Source organism: Nicotiana tabacum, chromosome 6 (assembly GCF_000715075.1).
Source record: "Nicotiana tabacum cultivar K326 chromosome 6, ASM71507v2, whole genome shotgun sequence".
NCBI lineage: Eukaryota > Viridiplantae > Streptophyta > Magnoliopsida > Solanales > Solanaceae > Nicotiana > Nicotiana tabacum.
Window position 1 is genome coordinate 200,701,662 of NC_134085.1, and position 19,126 is coordinate 200,720,787.

Below are 19,126 nucleotides of genomic sequence, written 5' to 3' on the forward strand. Positions count from 1 at the left end.
CGATAAACATCCCAGTTGAAGACTATTATATTTCACCTATTGACATAGTTATTTTATAATTTCATGTCATACAGTCTGATAATCGATAATTTAGCGGGCGGAACATCTCCATATGATGAAGCATTGCATAAACTATTTGAAGACTATTATTTGTTAGGATTAGTTATATAATGGCACTAGCTATTATCTTCTAACAATATAAGTTTTTTTTTAAGTTACTGTGATATTAATCTTTTGGATTAATACTTCCTTTTTGTTTTTTAAGATTTAATGAAATACATTATGTATTTATGAATCGATATTATTATGTTTTATTATTTGGATCATTTTTTGAACGAATGTAGTAGCTATTATTAATGGTGGCTAAACTATTGTCGTTATAGCTTGTGACCTTTAGTTACAATTTAACAAGATATATTGGTTATAAAAATAGACGATAAAAGGGCAAATTATAGTGTTTCTACAGAGGATATTGTAGCCATTATAATTGTTGTTAAAGATGACTTTTAGCGGCAATTTAATTGAATTTACTAGCCATTAAAATGAATGCTAAAAGGACATACCAATACGTTTTTAGAAGGAATACTATAGCCATTCTAATTGCCACAAAACAATTACTGCTAAAGGTGTGGATCTTTAGCGACAATTATTTTTAATTTAGCGGTCATAAAAATGGATGTAAAAAGAGCATTAGTAGCCATTTTAGATTGGATTTAGCAGCCATCATAATTGCCGCAAACAATTGCCGCTAAAGCAAATGATATTTAGCGGCAATAAGTCAGACCTTTTACCAGCTTTTGTGAGAAATGCCGCTAAAGGCTTTGCCGACCCTGATTTCAGCGGCTAAACATCAATGGCCGATAAATGATATAGCGGCTATTGTTATTGCCACCAATGCCCTTTTTTATTACCGCTAAAGCCCCTTTTTGTTGTAGTGAGTCGCCACTTGGGATAACTTATGGTGTCCCAAGTCACCGGTTTAAATCCCGAATCGAGGAAAGATCGACTCTGTTTTACAGTCCGCGAACACAAAAATCTGGTTAAGGAATTATGTTAACCCGGGAGAAGGTGTTAGGCACTCCCGGGTTCCGTAGTTTTAGCACGATCGCTCAACTGTTATTATTGACTAATTTATTTGATTTAAAAACATCTTTGAAACCTATGTGCATTTTATTCCTTTTAAACCGCTTTTAATATTCCAATTGTTATACAACTAATTATTGATTACACGTTTGCGAATCATGTCATGGGAACCGTATCCACAATCCACAACGTGCTTATTTTATTTAGAAAGATTAAATTATGGCCGGGTCACATATATGTACCCCGGATTTGGAAATTAAGCATCACAACTACGTCACGGGAACTGTACCCGTAGCTATGCCAATTATTTAAATAACGCGCCTAAAGCAAACTACGAAAGTTCAAGGCAGATTTTTTACACTAGTCAAGATAATTAATATGAGGGCCATAGATTAGGAATTTTGTTTATGCATGGAGCACCTCAAATTATTTTAAAAGAAATTGTTGTATATATACTTTTGAAGGCCAACTAAAGATATTTCTATTTATTTAATTTCTGAAAAACAAGTGCCACAACTACGTCACGGGAACCGTACCCGTAGTTGTGATAATTTAATTACATGCCTAAAGCAAACTACGAGATCCATTTTAAATATCTAAGTTATAAAGGATGAGGGCCATGGGTTATTTGATTCAAAGGTATGAATGACACACCTCAAAACTATTCAACGAAATGAACTGCGGATATTCATATTTAAAGCTAATTTGAAATTTAGTATTACAACTACGCTACAAAAACCGTATCCGTAGTTATGATAATTTAATTACGGCTCTAAAACAAAACTACAAATGTTCAAGAATGGTGGTAAATTTCCCTAAAACTTAAATGGCAACGTGAACTCCCATTACCTAAAACTTAAATGGAGACAATGTTTTTTTTCTAAAAACAGAAAAAAACTTCATCAAACAACAAACACAACAAATCAGCAGCCATGTTTCAAAATTTAAACCAAGGCTCAATTTCTAATCTAACTAAATTTCAGAAAAGGAACAGATGATCCCCAATAAATTAAAATACAAACAAGGTAAATTTGATTTAAGCCATATTTCGAATACAGAACCAGACTAAAATAACATGCTCCCTACACATCTATGCACCAAACACAGTAGTACATTATTATTTGATTCAAGACTCAACAGATTTACCATAACAGTATGTAGCAGCAGAACTCAGCAATACCACAGAAGAGTCACATGGCTGGAATGGTGCTTGAATTGCCGCTCTTTTAGAGGTGTGAGGGATTGATTTCCGGACTGTTTCATGAAGGTTTCAGGCAAGTTTTGTGGCTAAAACTATGATGGGTTTCGGGACGAGGTTCAGCTGCGCTTTTGGTTGGGTTCTGTCGAGTTTAAAATGCGGATCTGGGGGAGATTAGCTGTGAGGTTTGAGCTCTATCTTGGGGGTCTTACACCATCAGAATTCACACTAATATTGAGATATATTTGCAAAATAGGATTCATTTACAAATAACTTTCGCACAGCATGAAACATGCTTGATCCAAGCAAACATTTGTCATCAACTACACATTTATACTAAAAAAATCTGCGGCTCTAAGAAGGAATAAGAAAGTAAGAAGCAAACATCAAGCTAAAGCCAAGAGTCAATTTCCTTTTATGCATATCATGGGTCATTTGAGTGTAAAATCACTTAACTGCTTCAATTTTGCAAGGACAGCGATACACCACCAAGTTCTAATTCAGTTTCCGTCTTGAATAAGCATTGCGGAGCAGAAACAAAACACTTGCAAAATCCAAGTTAAAATCCTACTTGAGCCTTTAACGTGGATGCTGAAATCTTGCCTAAACCATAACCAAAGAGAAACCAAACTGATGTGTATCTTAACAGAGGATAACAACAAGATTTCGCAATGAGAATCAGCTAAACTCAACAAACGAGAACCTAACAGTACCTCGACAAACCTGACAATACCTCGATCATTTTTGAAATTTTAGTTCACAAAACTTAGCCTATAGGCGACTTGAATCAGAGGGTCTAAAATAGATCATGTTCAGAAGGAGGGGCTAATCTTTCAATTAAAAAAAGCACAAGATAGGGGTATAGCTATTATCATTCCAAATGAGGAACATCTCGCTTAATTAAACAACAAGTTATCACACAAATGCACATTTTAGGTTAAAGGAAACAAACAAGTAGACCTGGACAGCTGCACTTCCTCATCAATTGTATAACTTGAAACTTAAACTTTCAGGTCTAATAAAATTATCAACTCAAGCACATAGGATTTACACCAAACAGTTGATGTTCACAATCACTCCAGCTTTTGACACATGAATTCCAACAGCAATTGTTTCTCGGTCAAATAGGGCTATCAGTTGACATAGGGACACAGCAGAACAAGGAACAGCAGCAAGTTTAGAGCAACATCCGCATAGACTAGATTATCAACATGCAGAAAAAAAAACTTATTTCCAGCACTCTTTCAGGCTCCAACTGAGAAGAATATACTAAATGTTCATAAAAAATCACAACATAACACATCGCTAGAATGAGATTCAGCTAATATTTTCACAACTAGCCAAGCTTCAGCCAAACAAAGCAAACTAATGAAAACAAACAGCAAGAATTCGAGAGTAAAGGCATCGCAGATTCGTGCTCTACTAGCAGCCGCATATTTTATCAAAATGCAACTTATCACATCAACAATGCATAAATTTCAATTTAATCAAGACTGAACTTCTTAACCGTGTTTTAAACCATCTAAACAAAGTAGTACAGGAGAAGAAATACACCTGAATGCGCAAAACTTCAACTACTTCCAGGAGCAGAATACAAGAAAGGTTCAGCAGTGAAAATTCAAAACAAAGCAACAACAGAGAAACAGGACTTAGCAGTCACGAGAGAAACTCGATCAACAGCTCTCAACAGTGACGAGCTCGCTTAAATCAACTTCACTTGAACGGAAATCATAGAAGGAAAATGGAACTTTTTTTTGAATTTTCAGATTTTTGGAAGCAAACTAAGAACAAGCAAAAAAGAACTGGAAAGTTTTTTCGTTCTCTTTTAAAAATCGGGAAGAAGACAGAAAGAATAAAACCAACTAAAAAAGGAAAACTCAGAACAAATCCTCCATTTTCTTTTCTAATTTCTCTCAAAATCCCTTATTTCCCTATCTCCCTAGATTTTTTCTTCTTCTTCAAGAAATATGATAGGGCCCTCTTGAATTCGAACACCTGATGAATGTGAGGCTTGGATTGAGTGAAATCGATCCAATACCTCTCACTCATCCAACGCACGTCTTCTAGAGCCTACTAATCGCGTGAAATGGGTTGAAATCGGGCGAGTAAAAAGGAGGGGAATCTTCGGGTGTCAGAGGCCGTTACACCTATATGGCAAGGGGAGAGAGGGGGAAAGCGTGTGAGGTGAGTTAAGGGGTGAACTCGGATGAGTTTTGGGCGAGGCAGAGATGAGTTTTGGTGAGGGAGAAGATGAACAGTAGTTGCGCCGCATTGAGAGGTCTTTGGGATTTTAGGGTTTAATTTTGTGTAAGTGTTATATTAGGGATTATGTGAGAATGGGAAATGGGGAGGGTCGGTTTAAGGCAGACGGGCGGGTGTTTGAATTTGGGCCGGGGTGGTTTTAAATGTTGGCTGGTTGGGATGGGATTTGGGCTCAACAATCAATTGGCCCAATTGGTTTTAAAAATAGCCCTTTTTCATTTCGCCCTTTTCTTTTGCTTTTCTTTTTATAAAAATAATTAAAAACCCAAACTAACTCTTAAATTAAAATAATTAAGCTAATTAACCACCATACCAAATTAATTACCCCTAAAAAAAGAAAATTACTAATTTAAATCAAAAAGGTTAAAAGTGCAAAAGTAAGCCATCTTTTTGTAATTTTCATTTTTTAATAAAATAAATAATTTACTAATTAACCTAAAAATGTAAAAATAAATCCCAAATGCAATGCAGGGTATTTTTTTGTATTTTTCATGATTTAAATAAAACAAACATGCATAGCAAAATGCGAACAATTAACAAAAATCCTACAAAAAACTACGAAATTGCAAATAATGGAAAAAAAATATTTTCTTGAATTTATGGGAGTAATTCATATAGGAAAAAAATCACGTGCTCACACCTGGGGCTGTTCGCATCCGCGGGCGAAGTTAGCCCATCCTCAATCGCTCAGTAACTCTTTCTGGTGTCCCTGGCTTAGCATTCACACTACCTCCTATCGCAGTCCTATGCAATCCTCGGTCTTGTGACCCCTTTCTTGGTGAAATTCGTAGAAAGCGTTCGACTTCTGAGTGCTGAGGTCTGACCTCATCTTTTGCGGCCATTGCACCTTTGTACCGAGTTTCTCTAGTGCGTACACTATTTCTGAAGGAGAAACACAAAAATTGTGAGCAGATAGGAGTTGAGGCATACCTTTCCCATGTTGATATGGTATTGTATGTCGAGAAGGAGCATACGTGTGTTGCGGTGGAGGCGTGGCAGATGTCCTGATGTAAGGTTGATGCCTTTTTCGGCCGAGACGGGGCCCCGACTGATCTCTTCAATCGTTGTTGCGATGATCTTTCCTTGCTTCAGTTTGAAATGATGTCAACCATTGGGTCAGACCATTAAGGTCGTCCTCATTGGCTCGGACCTCAGCACAATAGGCGTTATGGATTTCTTCCCAAGTAGTTAGAGGGTATTTCATGAGTCTGCTTAGCAATTTTCTGGTCGCTCTCGATCCGTTCCTGTTTAGTCCGTTCTGGAAGACTGCTACTGCCATTCCCTCTGACGCACATTCGGCAAGCTCATCCTCACCCTGTTGAACAGAGCTAAGAAATCCCTGAGTCATTCACCGTGCATCTATCTTACGGCAAATATATCGTTTACCCTGGCTATTGCCTTTTTGTCTCCTGCATGGGCGGTGACAAATTTGCCTACCATTTCCTCAAACGTTGCTATCAAACGTGTCGATAGTTGAGAGTATCATGTCAGGGCTCCCCCTGTTAGGGTTTCGCTAAACTTTTTCAATAGCATTGATGGTACCTGCTCTTTAAAATATCGTTACCTTTTATGGTTGTGACGTAGTGGATGATATGATATTCTGGATCGGTAGTACCATCATATATCTTTAGGTAGGGTGCATTATAAGGTCTTTGGAATGGCGTAGGGGGCCACTTCTTCATTATATGGTTGCTCGATGAATCGACCAATATCCCATTTCGGCAACAACTTTGGGGCGCCTAATATTTTGTCAACCCTCTCTTGGTGTTCCTTCATTTGGTCACAGAGTAACTTATTCTCATTTTCTATCTCCTCTATTTTCTTTAAAATGGCTGCAAACGTATCATTACCTGCGTCATTAGCGACATGAGTATTACCTGTACGGGGGGCATCTTGCTCATCAGCGTTTATCGTGACATCTGCATGTGCAAAATTCCTGTTATTCTTTTGGACGGGTTTATCAAGTATATTTTTTAGAGTGCTTGTTAGCCATTCTTCCAGAAGTCTTCTTACTGTCGGTGGTGCCTCTCCTATTGTAGATGTAGAGGCTTCCTTCTCACGCGAAGCAGTTACGCTTTCGTGTGGGGGAGGGGTGAAACATCTCCCTTGGGTGTGGTGTTTGGTGTCCCGTTTTTGTTATCTTCCTTGCTGTATTCGTTGATGGTGTTCAGGAGGTTGGTTGTGATGCCTACTATTACTTTTTGTCTTGCATCTCCTTTCCCTGCCATTGTTAGTTTGTGCAAAGCTAGGAATAGGTGATTATCCCTTTCAAGGGTCTAGAAGAAACTAAAATCTTAGTTAAATAAAACCTCACAGATGGCGCCAAATTGTTTAACTAAAAGATATTGAAACTTTTTTTATTAAATCAATTAAAGAAGATGAAGAGGGAAAAAGCTCGGCCAAGTATAATAAAATCTAGATTAAAAGATGCAAGGGATGAACAAGGTGAATAATGCTTCTTAATATGTCGAAACCAAATGATCAAACTGAAATATGATAACTTCGAGTGTAGAGAAATATTGCACTGGATACTATTAGCCAAGATAAAGAATGATGTGTGGATTCCAGAACTGTAATAAGCAAAAGTTGTCTTTTCTGTATTTACTCTTCGATCCTCCCTTTACAAAGTCTTCTCCCTCTATTTATAAGGGACAATCCCCTTTTGAACCCTAAAAAGTATAACATAAAGAATATTCGAAAAGTATATTCCTACTGTCCACTACTTCGCCTATACTACTACAAATGTTGTGCGTTCACTAACCGTTGTCAGTCGTCACCCTCTACAACGACCCAAAAACGCTGCGTTGTAAGGGCATCGTCCCTCGCCGTACTCGTTAGTAGTCATGGTCGTCCAATTTTGGACCTATACAAATAAGGCTTGTCACGACAAGATCTGATAGGCTAGATGTCATCCCTCCAACTTTAATAGTAATCTTGGGTTCGAGCCTTTGAACTGATTTTTTTTACCGGGAGCACTTCCCTTAAACGGGTACTATACAACTTAAATTAAGATTAGTCGATCTAATGAATTCTCAATACAGTTGATTATATAACATAAAAAGAAGTGGGGGGGGGGGGTCATCATGACTAGAGGCCAATTCTGTCAGAAGATATGGACAACTAGCCAATTTCTAGACCGCTAATCAATATTCAACCAGAAATAAAATTTGGACAAAAATTACCTCTAGCTAAATCAAGGAAAAACTCCTGCATAGTTTCTGCATGAATTGCAGTAATTCATAAAATGTCATACAAGATACTCTTACAATCACTCTTTGAATAATATGTGAATTATTTACTTATAAGTAAGAAAAAGATACAAAATCTAAATGGGACATTCATGTTAGCATGCAACGCACATAATACACATTCATATTGGGACATTCATGGGTCAGAAGAGATCGGATCCACATCTTAAACATACTGGGTAATCGACAGGGACTGGATCTGGACAAATTAAATGGCTCCGAGTATACCACGTCCTTATCCAACTTGGCCCACAGATAGATCTAGGTCAATGTGTACATGGGCTTATAGGCCCGTCTCCTGAGCCTAAATTGAACATAACTTGCCAAGCCTTTAAAGTCCAACAGTTGAACAATATTATTCAACCTTATGACTGAGTTAAGGAACTAAATTTAGAAAGGAAGATGTAATTTTGAACGGTGAACGTATTTCTTTTTTAGTCCGTGCAAAAAAGAATGATTATTTTTTATATTGGAAAATAATTTACATGTATACAATGATTTATAGCCACACAAAATATATGTGCCTTATTTTACACTATAAATTTAAAAGTCTTCTTTTTTTTAAAAACTTCGTGCCAAATTAAATAAATTCACCTAAATTGAAACAGAGAGTATGATCTTTCTTCAGAGAAGATTTTTCGATAAGGATTGGAGGACTGATTAATTTTTGTACTACCATGTTATGATGATTGAGATAGGTGTCACAATTGGTGAAACTAATGTTAAAGCTATAGAACGAGTATTATTCTCCTTTCCTTTTAGGTACATATCCCTTTCCTTCTCGTTCAACTTCTCTTGCACTTCTTCTAAACTAAGCTATTACTACATGTGTTTAAAAAAAAAAAAAAAAAAAAAAACTCCAAATTTTAGTCTAATTTATTGAATTGCTCACCTCGAGTAATAGATGTTATGCCCCCACCAATGTAATGCAGCTAGTAGAATAACATGACTATTGGCCCAACCCAATAAAAAGTTGGGCGAAAAGTAAAACATAAGACGACACAAGAGACAAAAAGAAAAATATTATGCTATACTTTTGAAAAAGTAATTATGCCACACTTTTAACCTTTCTTTTTTCTTTCTCTTTTGAATATTGCCGTTAGATCCTATAAATATAGAGAAAATCTCACTTTATACTCATTAATTTCAAACTATTTACCCTTTAATACTCAGACCCAAATTATTTACTATTCATACTCATACGACCCAAACTATTTAGCCGATTATTCATTTATTCTATTAAAATAGCTCTTCTTTCAACACTGAGAATTTGGACGAGGGCACATATTGATCCACATGTGATTTCACTCGTGTTCCCTGTTGTGCGTACTTTTGAAGAATCAGTGTTTTGATTCAATTCCATCCATCTAAACTTTCGGCGTTTTCTGTCTATAAATTTGAATTGGTTATAGTTCGTGCTGGGTCCAGATTGAAATCCTAGTGTTGACTGAAACTTGTTGAAGAATCGTAAGTTCCTCAAGAGAATTAGCTTATACGATTCTATGAATCTGTTTGGTGTTATTTTGGTACAACTCTGTATCAATTCTGTTTGTATTTCAATATTTTGAACTAGGCCTATCGTATTCTTGACAACAGGACCTCTCTGTTATTATTGTTCTTGATTTCTTTTTTCTATGAAAAAGAATTCAATCATGGCTGTATATTTCAAGTATAAAAGTGCTAAAGATTATGATTCAATTCCAAATTTTGATCAATTTATTTTTGTTGGCAATTTGAAATTAAAAATATTTGAATTCAAGCGTTTTGGTAGGGGTAAAGATTTTGACCTTCTTATTACCAACGCTCAAACTAACGAAGATTATGTGGATCAATTCTACTCTACTAACGAAAATGGCTAGTTTCAATTCTGCTCCACTTTTTCTTGATTGTTCTTTCCCTAGCTCTTGTTCTTGCCTTGGCTTAAAATTTTTATTTTGAAGATTTATTGTTTGATTCAAAGTGGGTGCTGTTAAATATTGCTTATAATACCTTCTGGAAATTCATACTAAAATTTGATAGCATTTGGAGCAGATTTGAGGTAATGGAGATCGAAATTTTCATCTGAAAATCGAAGAACATAGCTACCCAATAGTATACTGCTACGATATACAATATGTTGTAGGAGTATATAGCTATACTGCAACAGTATACTATTATAGTTTACAATACTGTAACGGTATATTGTAATAATCGAAGAAGAACACAGTTACCTAACAGTATACCGCTACAGTATGCAATATACTATATGAGTATATAGTTATATTACAACTAGTGTACTATCATAGTATACAATATATTGTTATAGTATACTATAATAATATGCAATATACTGTAACAATATGCTGTAATAGTATACAATATACTATAATAGTATACTTATTACCCATAAATTCACTTGCCTTTTCCCTTTTAATTTGTTTTAAGATTTTACCAAGCGTGAGGGGCAAATTGAAAATGCAAAAAATAAATGAGGGAAAAATAAAAAATGCAAAAAAATATATTATAGTATGCTATATAATATAACGGTATACTCTTACAATTAGATCCTTTTAGAATTTTTTGAAATTTTTATTGACAAGTGATATTATTTCAGTTTAATAATTGAATTAAATTTTTTTTAACTCTTTGCATATAATTGTATACCCTGTTGGTATAGCTATATACTATAGTGGTATCATATGTTAGTTAATATCTTTTTGTTGTATTAGCTACATTTAATTGGTACACAATTTGATTTTTCTTTAGTAATAATATAAAAAAAAGAATAATAAAAAATAGTGAAAACAGTAAATGAAATTAGATTATGAAGAGAAAAAGAATATAAAAAAAGAAGTTAAATGAAATTAGAAAAGAAAAAATAAGTAGAAAACGAGAAAAAAGAAAAGGAGAACAACAACAACAACAACTACCCAGTAAAATCCCACATAGTGGGGTCTGGGGAGTGTAATGTGTACGCAGACCTTACCCCTGCCTCGATAGGGGCCGAGAGGCTGTTTCCGATAGACCCTCGGCTCAAAAAGACGAAAATAAAGTAAAAAAAAAAAAAAAGAGGAGAGAATTCATTAGTAACTCCAATAGAAACCGTAATAGTAACATACACATAAAAACCGAAAGATGAATGACATACAATAACAGTAACCATTATCTAAGGCCCGGGGCTAAGACAAACAACAAGAATAGTGTGGGTCCAACATAAATTGCAAGTCATCTAAGACCAACCCTAATCCAACCCCGCCTCACCCCCGGAATGAAGTAAGGAAAATTTTACTACCCCTATCCTACAACCCTAATGTTTGACCTCCAGGCCTTCCTATCAAGGGCCATGTCTCCGGAAATGTGCAGTCGTGTCATGTCCTGCCTGATCACCTTTCCCCAATACTTCTTAGTTCTCCCGCTACCTCTTCTCGTACCCACCACGGCCAACCGATCACACCTTCTCACCAGTGCATCGATTCTTCTCCTCTACACGTGCCCGAACCATCTAAGCCTCGCTTCCCGCATCTTGTCATCCACAGGGGCGACGCCCACCTTCTTCCGAATATCTTCATTCCTAATCTTGTCTATCCTAGTGTGCCCGCACATCCACCTCAGCATCCGCATCTCTGCTACTTTTATCCTCTGGATATGGGAGTTCTTAACCGGCCAACACTCTGCCCCATACAACATGGTCGGTCTAACTACAGCTCTATAATACTTACCTTTGAGTATCGGTGACACTTTATTGTCACACAAGACTCCATATGCAATCCTCCATTTCATCCAGCCCGCCCCTATGCGGTGAGTGGCGTCCTCGTCTATCTCTCTGTCCCCCTAAATCATCGACCCAAGGTACTTGAAGCTATTTCTCTTGGGGATGACCTGTGGCCCAAGCCTCACGTCCCCGCATACATCCCTTGACTCAGCGCTAAACTTGCATTCCAGGTACTCTGTCTTATACCTGCTCAATTTGAAACCCTTAGACTCGAGAGTCTATCTCCATACCTCCAATCTCTCGTTAACACCAGCCCTCGCCTCGTCAATTAGAACTATGTCGTTAGCAAATGACATACACCATGGCACCTCCCCATGAATATGGTGTGTCAAAGCATCCATCACCAAGGCAAATAAGAACGGGCTAAGCGCTGAGCCTTGGTTTAATCCCATAACAACCGGGAAATGCTCTGAGTCGTCTCCCACCGTCCTAACGTTAGTCTTAGCTCCATCATACATGTCCTCGATCGCTCGTATGTAGGATACCGACATGCCCTTCGCCTCAAGATATCTCTAGAGCACCTCCCTAGGAATCTTATCATACATTTTCTCCAAGTCAATAAACACTATGTGCAGATCCTTCTTCTTATCCATGTACTGTTCCACCAACCATTTAATAAGGTGGATAGCTTCCGTAGTGGAGCGGCCCGGCATGAACCCAAACTGATTGTCGAATATAGACATCGTTTTCCTCACCCTCACCTCCACCACCCTCTCCCAAACTTTCATGGTATGACTAAGTAACTTGATACCCCTATAATTGTTACAATACTGGATATCACCTTTGTTCTTGTACAACGATACCACTATACTCGACCTTCATTCCTCCGGCATCCTCTTCGTCCTAAAAATTACATTGAACAACCCAGTCAGCTATTCCAATCCTACTCTACCCACACACTTCCAAAACTCAACCGAAATTTCATTTGGCTCGGTCGCTCTACCCCCTACTCATCTTACGCAACACCCCTACGACCTTCTCCACCTTAATGCGCCTGCAATACCTAAAATCTCGGGGACTCTTCGAATTCCCCAAGTTCCCTAGCACTATATCCCGGTCCCCCTCCTTATTTAGAAGACCGTAAAAGTACGTCTGCCATCTCTGCTTAATCTGGGACTCTCCCATCAATACTCTACCATCCTCGTCTTTGATGCACCTTACTTGGTCCAGATCCCGGGCCTTCCTCTCCCTCGCTTTAGCCAGCCGAAACAACTTCCTTCCCCCGCCTTTCTCCCCTAATTCCTCGTATAGACGGCTAAACGATGCATTCTTAGCCTCCGTGACCGCCAGCTTTGCCTTCTTCTTAGCCACTTTGTACATCTCTCTATCCGCACTCCACTCCTCCTCGCTTGTGCTCCCTACTAACTTCGCGTACGCTACCTTCTTCGCCTTCACTTTACCTTAGACTGTGTCATTCCACCACCAGTCTCCTTGGTGCCTGCCAGAAAAACCCTTCGATACACCTAGCACCTCTCTCACTGCCTCCCTCACATAGTTCGTCATCGTCGACCACATAGTGCTCGCGTCTCCACTACTCCTCCAAGCTCCCATAGCGAATAACCTTCCCTCCAACTCCCGGGCTTTATCCTTGGTTAAAGCTCCCCATCTAATCCTCGGTCGGCCACGAGCATACCTCTTCTTCCTCTTCATCATAATGCTGATGTCCATCACTAAGAGCCTATGCTGAGTCGCGAGGGTCTCTCCGGGGATAACCTTGCAGTTGCACAACCCTCTATCACACCTTCTGAGGAGAAGGTAATCGATTTGAGTCTTCGCTGCCGAACTCCGGAAAGTGACCAGATGCTCCTCCCTCTTCGAAAAAGTCGAGTTCACAATCACCAGCTCGAAAGCCTTAGCGAAGTCTAACAGCGAAGTACCTCCTCCGTTCCTATCCCTAAAGCCAAAGTCACCATGCACCTCGCCATAACTACCAGCAGCCGCCCCAATATGGCCATTAAAATCCCCTCCAATAAATAACCTTTCAGTAGGTGGAATACTACGCACAATCTCGTCCAAGCCCTCCCAAAAGCGCCTCTTAACCTCCTCATCCAAGCCCCCTAGCTGCACGTAAGCGCTAACGACATTGAGGGTGTACTCACCGATCACCAACTTAATAAACATCAGCCTATCATTCCCTCGCCTAACCTCAACCACAGACTCTCTAAGATCTCTATCCACCAAGATACACACTCTATTCTTACCCCTCACGACTCTAGAGTACCACAACTTATACCCATCCGCATTCTCGCCTTCGTCCTTGCCCACCTAGTCTCCTGAACACAAGCTCTATTAACCTTTCTCTTCTGGAGAATCTTTGTCAACTCAATAGACATACCCGTCAGCGTGCCTATATTCCACGACCCGATCCTCAATCTACAAGCTCCCTCTTTCCCCTTACCGTCTTTTCCCCTCGTCCCAACCCCTGACCCCCTCCCCACCCCCTACTCACCCCCGGTACCCCTCAAGGATATAACCTTACTCTACCATCCCACACCACAGCCACTATACCTACGACAAACTCCGAAAAACACTAACACGGACCCAAACTAGAAAATAATCGGTTGCAACTTCAAGTATTCTAATAATATGCTTAAAGTGATGCTAACTAGATAACCACAAATTAATTAACATAGAGAAAGAGAGAAAAGAGAGAAAAAAAGGGACCTTTAATCGGACAGTAAAAAAAAATCGGAGAATAAAGAAAAAATTCTCCACAAAAACTACTATGGGTAGGAAAAATAATTAGTTTATGAGTAGAAAGATAAATTGGTAGACAAGGGTAAATAGTTTTGTTTTTGTGGGTAACTGTGTCAAAACCCCATAAATATAGTGCAACCTTAATCTGCATACATACGAATACAGTCAGACCTTTCTATAATAATATCAATATATAACAACACTTCACTATAAAAGATAAGTTTTTTTCGAATTAATTTTCATATTATGTTATAATATATATTCTATATAACAATACTTCGGAACAAACGAGTTTGTTATAGAGATGTTTGACTTTAATAGACAAGAAAATAAAAGGGATACACGATTAAATATACGCAAATACAGGGACATTTGCTGCTTACGACTAATTGTTTTGATTCAATTATAATTTACCTAGAGCTATCAATATGGGTGGGGTCGGGTAGCAATTTACGGGTTGGGCTGGGCTAGCCCACTATTTTGATGGGTCTTATAATGATCAACTCACCCCAGCACTATGTGGTCTACGGGCCCCCACGGGCCGGCCCATCATTTTTTAAAATATAATTTTATATTATTTCTTTAATTTCTAAACTAAAAAAACATAAATATTTAAAAGTTAAAAAAATCTTATTGGAAAAAATTCACAAAACTTAATACTAACTTATTATACGGTTCTAATATATCACAATAAACACTAAAAAAAGTAAATGACAAGACTATATTTCATTCACTAAAAGTCAAAACTCAAAACAAACTATTCAAAAGAAAGTTCATGACGCTTATGAGATATCTAACACATCATATTCATAAAACACATTTGAATCTGCTTATGAGAATGCTGTCTTAATATCTTCACTTTTTTCTACATCTACAATTCGTATGCAATATTCTAGTTAAATATTAAGAATAATTAATTTTTAACGTTTTAAGACTTTGATCTTTTAATATGATGAGCTTAATAAACTTTAAGCTTAGGATACTCTTCTTGTTATTTTTTGTGTCATATGATTTCTATATTTTATATATTTTAAATACGTATTTTTATTAGGCCCACGGACCGGCCAAGCCCAGCCTCAGTCATCCTCACGGGCCGGACTTAAAAGCCTCATTTTTAAATGAGCTCCAAAAATTCTAGTCTGGCCCTGCTAAATCACGGGCTGGGCTGAGCCGGGCCAACGAGCCAAACCCATATTGACCGGTCTAAATTTACCCTTAGTACTTTTATAATATTCTCGTGTTGATCATTACAGTATTTTATATAATACATAAGATTGTTAAATCTAATGCTACCTCGTTTTAATCAACTTCTTCAAATCCTTTTCCAATAGTAAAAAGTTAAAAAGTAAATATCGTAAGTATACTGTGTACAATAAACTAAAAGAAATTAAAAAAGCATTTATTGAAAGGAAGAGAAAGTTAAAGAGAGTAGATAAACGTTGCTTTCTCATTGATTTTTATGTCATGATCATCATTATTTAAGTTAAAATACTATTTTAAGAGATCGAGTGGCATAAAATTAGATAATCTGATTCCATAAAAGTCTTTGTTTTATTACATAAGAAATTAAAGAAAAAAACTGATGCAATATTGAAGCATATGGAGATTTTTGTTACTTCAAACCAAACAAATTGGTAGAATTCTCTAAAAAAAAAGAGATTTTAAACTTGTTATAAGCGATAAGAAGAACAAAAGCTTAACCTCCAGGATCTTCACCGGCTAAAATGCACCGAGTGCGCACTTCTCTCACTTAAGATTAAACGGCGTTAGTCTCCGTTTCCTGGTAGAGTGTTGAGATCCAAGTCGCCTTTTGGCACGACTCTCTTTTGGCCGCTTTCCTGCAGATATCTCACTGCCACATGCATCCTCCGCAAAATCGCGAAGAACTCGTCGACCTCCGCCTCCGAAGGCGGCGGCGACACCGCGGTATGCTCATTCGCAGCACTTTTTCTCTCATGCCTGTTCCGATCGCCGCCGTTAGCCTTGCCGTTCTCTGTTCTCTTCCTCTTCTTCTCTCCGTCCATAATTAGCTATCTAATGCTTCTCTTGTTTATCTCCTCTCTCTAAATCTACGTAGTCTATTCGCTGTTGACTAGGCTATGGCTGATTGTTGATCATTAGATTATAATGCAATTCAGTCCGTCATTCACCAAATTGTTGACGTCAGGGATGTGATATCATGGAAAATGGCACTTTCATTTTGATACTTCAACAATGCGCAACTTGTAAACCTTACCCACGCGCGCTCTTTTTACACGTCACGGATCCCTCCCATTTTCTGCTCCTTTAGGAAGATTTATTTATTCATATTTATTATTGGTATACAATCTCGTACTACTATACGTCTAGCTTCAATTGGGGAAAGTGTACTATTCATCCTCCGATAATAGACGGTAGACATACTTCTTTTGCCCCGTGTGTATACGGTCAAAATCAGGTATGCCCGATTTCATAGGCTCGAAGAGTCGCTTCGAGCCCGAGTTCAGAATGGACCGAGCTCAAGTCCGATGGACCAAGCTCAAGCCCGATGACGGAGTACAAGGCTCGAAGATCGAAGTGCGCGATGAGTACCGAGGCCGAGCATGACCAACCCCGAGATGATGTCGCTATGAGTTTGTAACAGAAGGAGCAAGATTCCCGCAACGTCCCTAAGATCACAACATAAATTCCGGAATAGATTTGTACGAGTTTGTACGAATTTGTACTAAGCGGTTAGACAGTTATCCCAATAAGATTCTCTACTAAAAATAAAAATATACCTTATAAAGGACTCCCCTATTATATAAAGGGGAGCCCATTCATTTGTAAGATCATCAATCATTGAGAAGAGAATATACATTTTCACTTTCTTGCCTACTGCTCATCATAACTATGTTTTAGCTTTATTGTTCTTATTAACCTGCCTCGAGGCCACCTTAGCTCGATGTCAAGACTGGCTTGTTTACTGGTTTAATTCAACTTACTTCTTTAATTTATACGTCTGATTTCTTGGTTATCAGTTAGTATTGGACTAAATCACGTGTTTTTAAGACCTCAATACAAATTTAATTGTTACTCGAATTTTAGGGGTAAACAGTTTGGCGCTCACCGTGGGGTTAAAGATAATAGTGATTATTTCAGTACCGATTCTGATAACACACGTTATTTTCACACTTATTTTTGTCAAGAATTTTTGTTCTCAGGTTAAAACATGTCAAACTCACAAAACACACCTGTACATGGCGATGATGGTCTTAGATTTTACGGGGAAAACAACAATGTAATTGCTCCGGGAGCCGGTGTACCACCAATTAACCCCGGGGAAGTGCCTATTGTAGAACCAGTCGACGTTAGTTCACACATTGCTTTGAATGCAGACTTAGGCCCAGACTCTGGAGGAAGTGTACGCAGGGAAGTTTGATTTGGTGGATAGGGAACACAGGGTATAGGAGACGAGGGAGTTAGTCTCCATGTAATATTCGAGATGATACAGGCTTAACAGGTTGCTAACGCACAAATTACTCGCCGAACTGAGCCGGTACTAGAAAGATCAAATGGTAATGAATCGGCGACTGATCCCACGATTATGAAGATGCTCGAAGAGTTCACAAAAAGAATCGAGTCGGGAGAGAAAAAGATTGAAGATAATGACAAGAAAGTGGAGACATATAACTCCCGAGTTGATCAAATATTGGGGTCACCCTTGGTCTTAAAAGGTTTGGATTCAAAAAAGTTCGTGCAAAAACATTTTTCTTAGAGTATGGCCCCGAAGCCCATTCCAAAAAAGTTTCGTATGCCGGATATACCTAAATACAACGAGACCAACGATCCTAATGAACATATCATTACGTAAACGTGCAAGATAAAGGGGAATGACTTAGAAGACAATGAGATCGAGTCCGTTTTGTTGAAAGTTTTTAGGGAAACTCTACCAAAGGGAGCAATGATTTGGTATGACAACTTGCCACTAAACTCCATCGATTCATTCGCTATGTTAGCTGATTCTTTTGTGAAGGCGCACGCCAGGGCCATAAAATTTGCAATGAGAAAATCAGACATTTTCAAGATAAGACAAAAGGATAACGAAATGCTGAGGGAGTTTGTGTCCTGATTTCAAATGGAGCGAATGGAGTTACCACCATTTACGAGTGATTGGGCTATTCAAGCTTTCATACAGGGGTTGAACGAGTGGAGTTCGATAGTGTCATGGGAATTGAAGCAAAATCTGATCGAATATCTAGCTTTAACTTGGGTAGATGTGCATAACTGTTATCAATCGAAGATCTGAGTCGAGGACAACTAGCTTGGAACCCTCTCGGGTTCAGTTCATCCAAATGGATTGGCAGTTAAAGCCTCGAGGGATACTGACAAGGAACAGAGGTCGAACAAAGAGCGGTATCAAGCATATATTGCAGATCGAAGAAACAATGGTTCAGGGCGCAATCCCTCGGAATGATCGGGGGCAAAACTCTCAGGGACTTATGAGTAAGAATGGTTTTGATAAACATACCGATCCCGCAGAAGCACCTCGGTTATCAGAGTATAATTTCAGTGTCGATGCATCGGGGATTGTATCGGCTATCGGGATGATCAAAGACACTAGGTGGTGTAGACCTATACAAATTGATCCTTCTCAACGAAACCCAAACTTGATGTGTAAATATCATGGTACACATGGCCATAGGATCGAATATTGCAGACAGCTGAGGGAGGAGGTAGCTTGATTGTTTAATGAGGGCCATCTTCGGGAGTTTCTCAGAGATCGAGCTAAGAATCACTTCAAAGAAAGAGACTCTAACAGGAAGAATGAGCGGGAAGAACCGCAACATGTAATTCATATGATCGTTGGCGGGGTCGATGTTCCACAAGGGCCTATATTCAAACGTACCAAGGTGTCGATCACCAGAT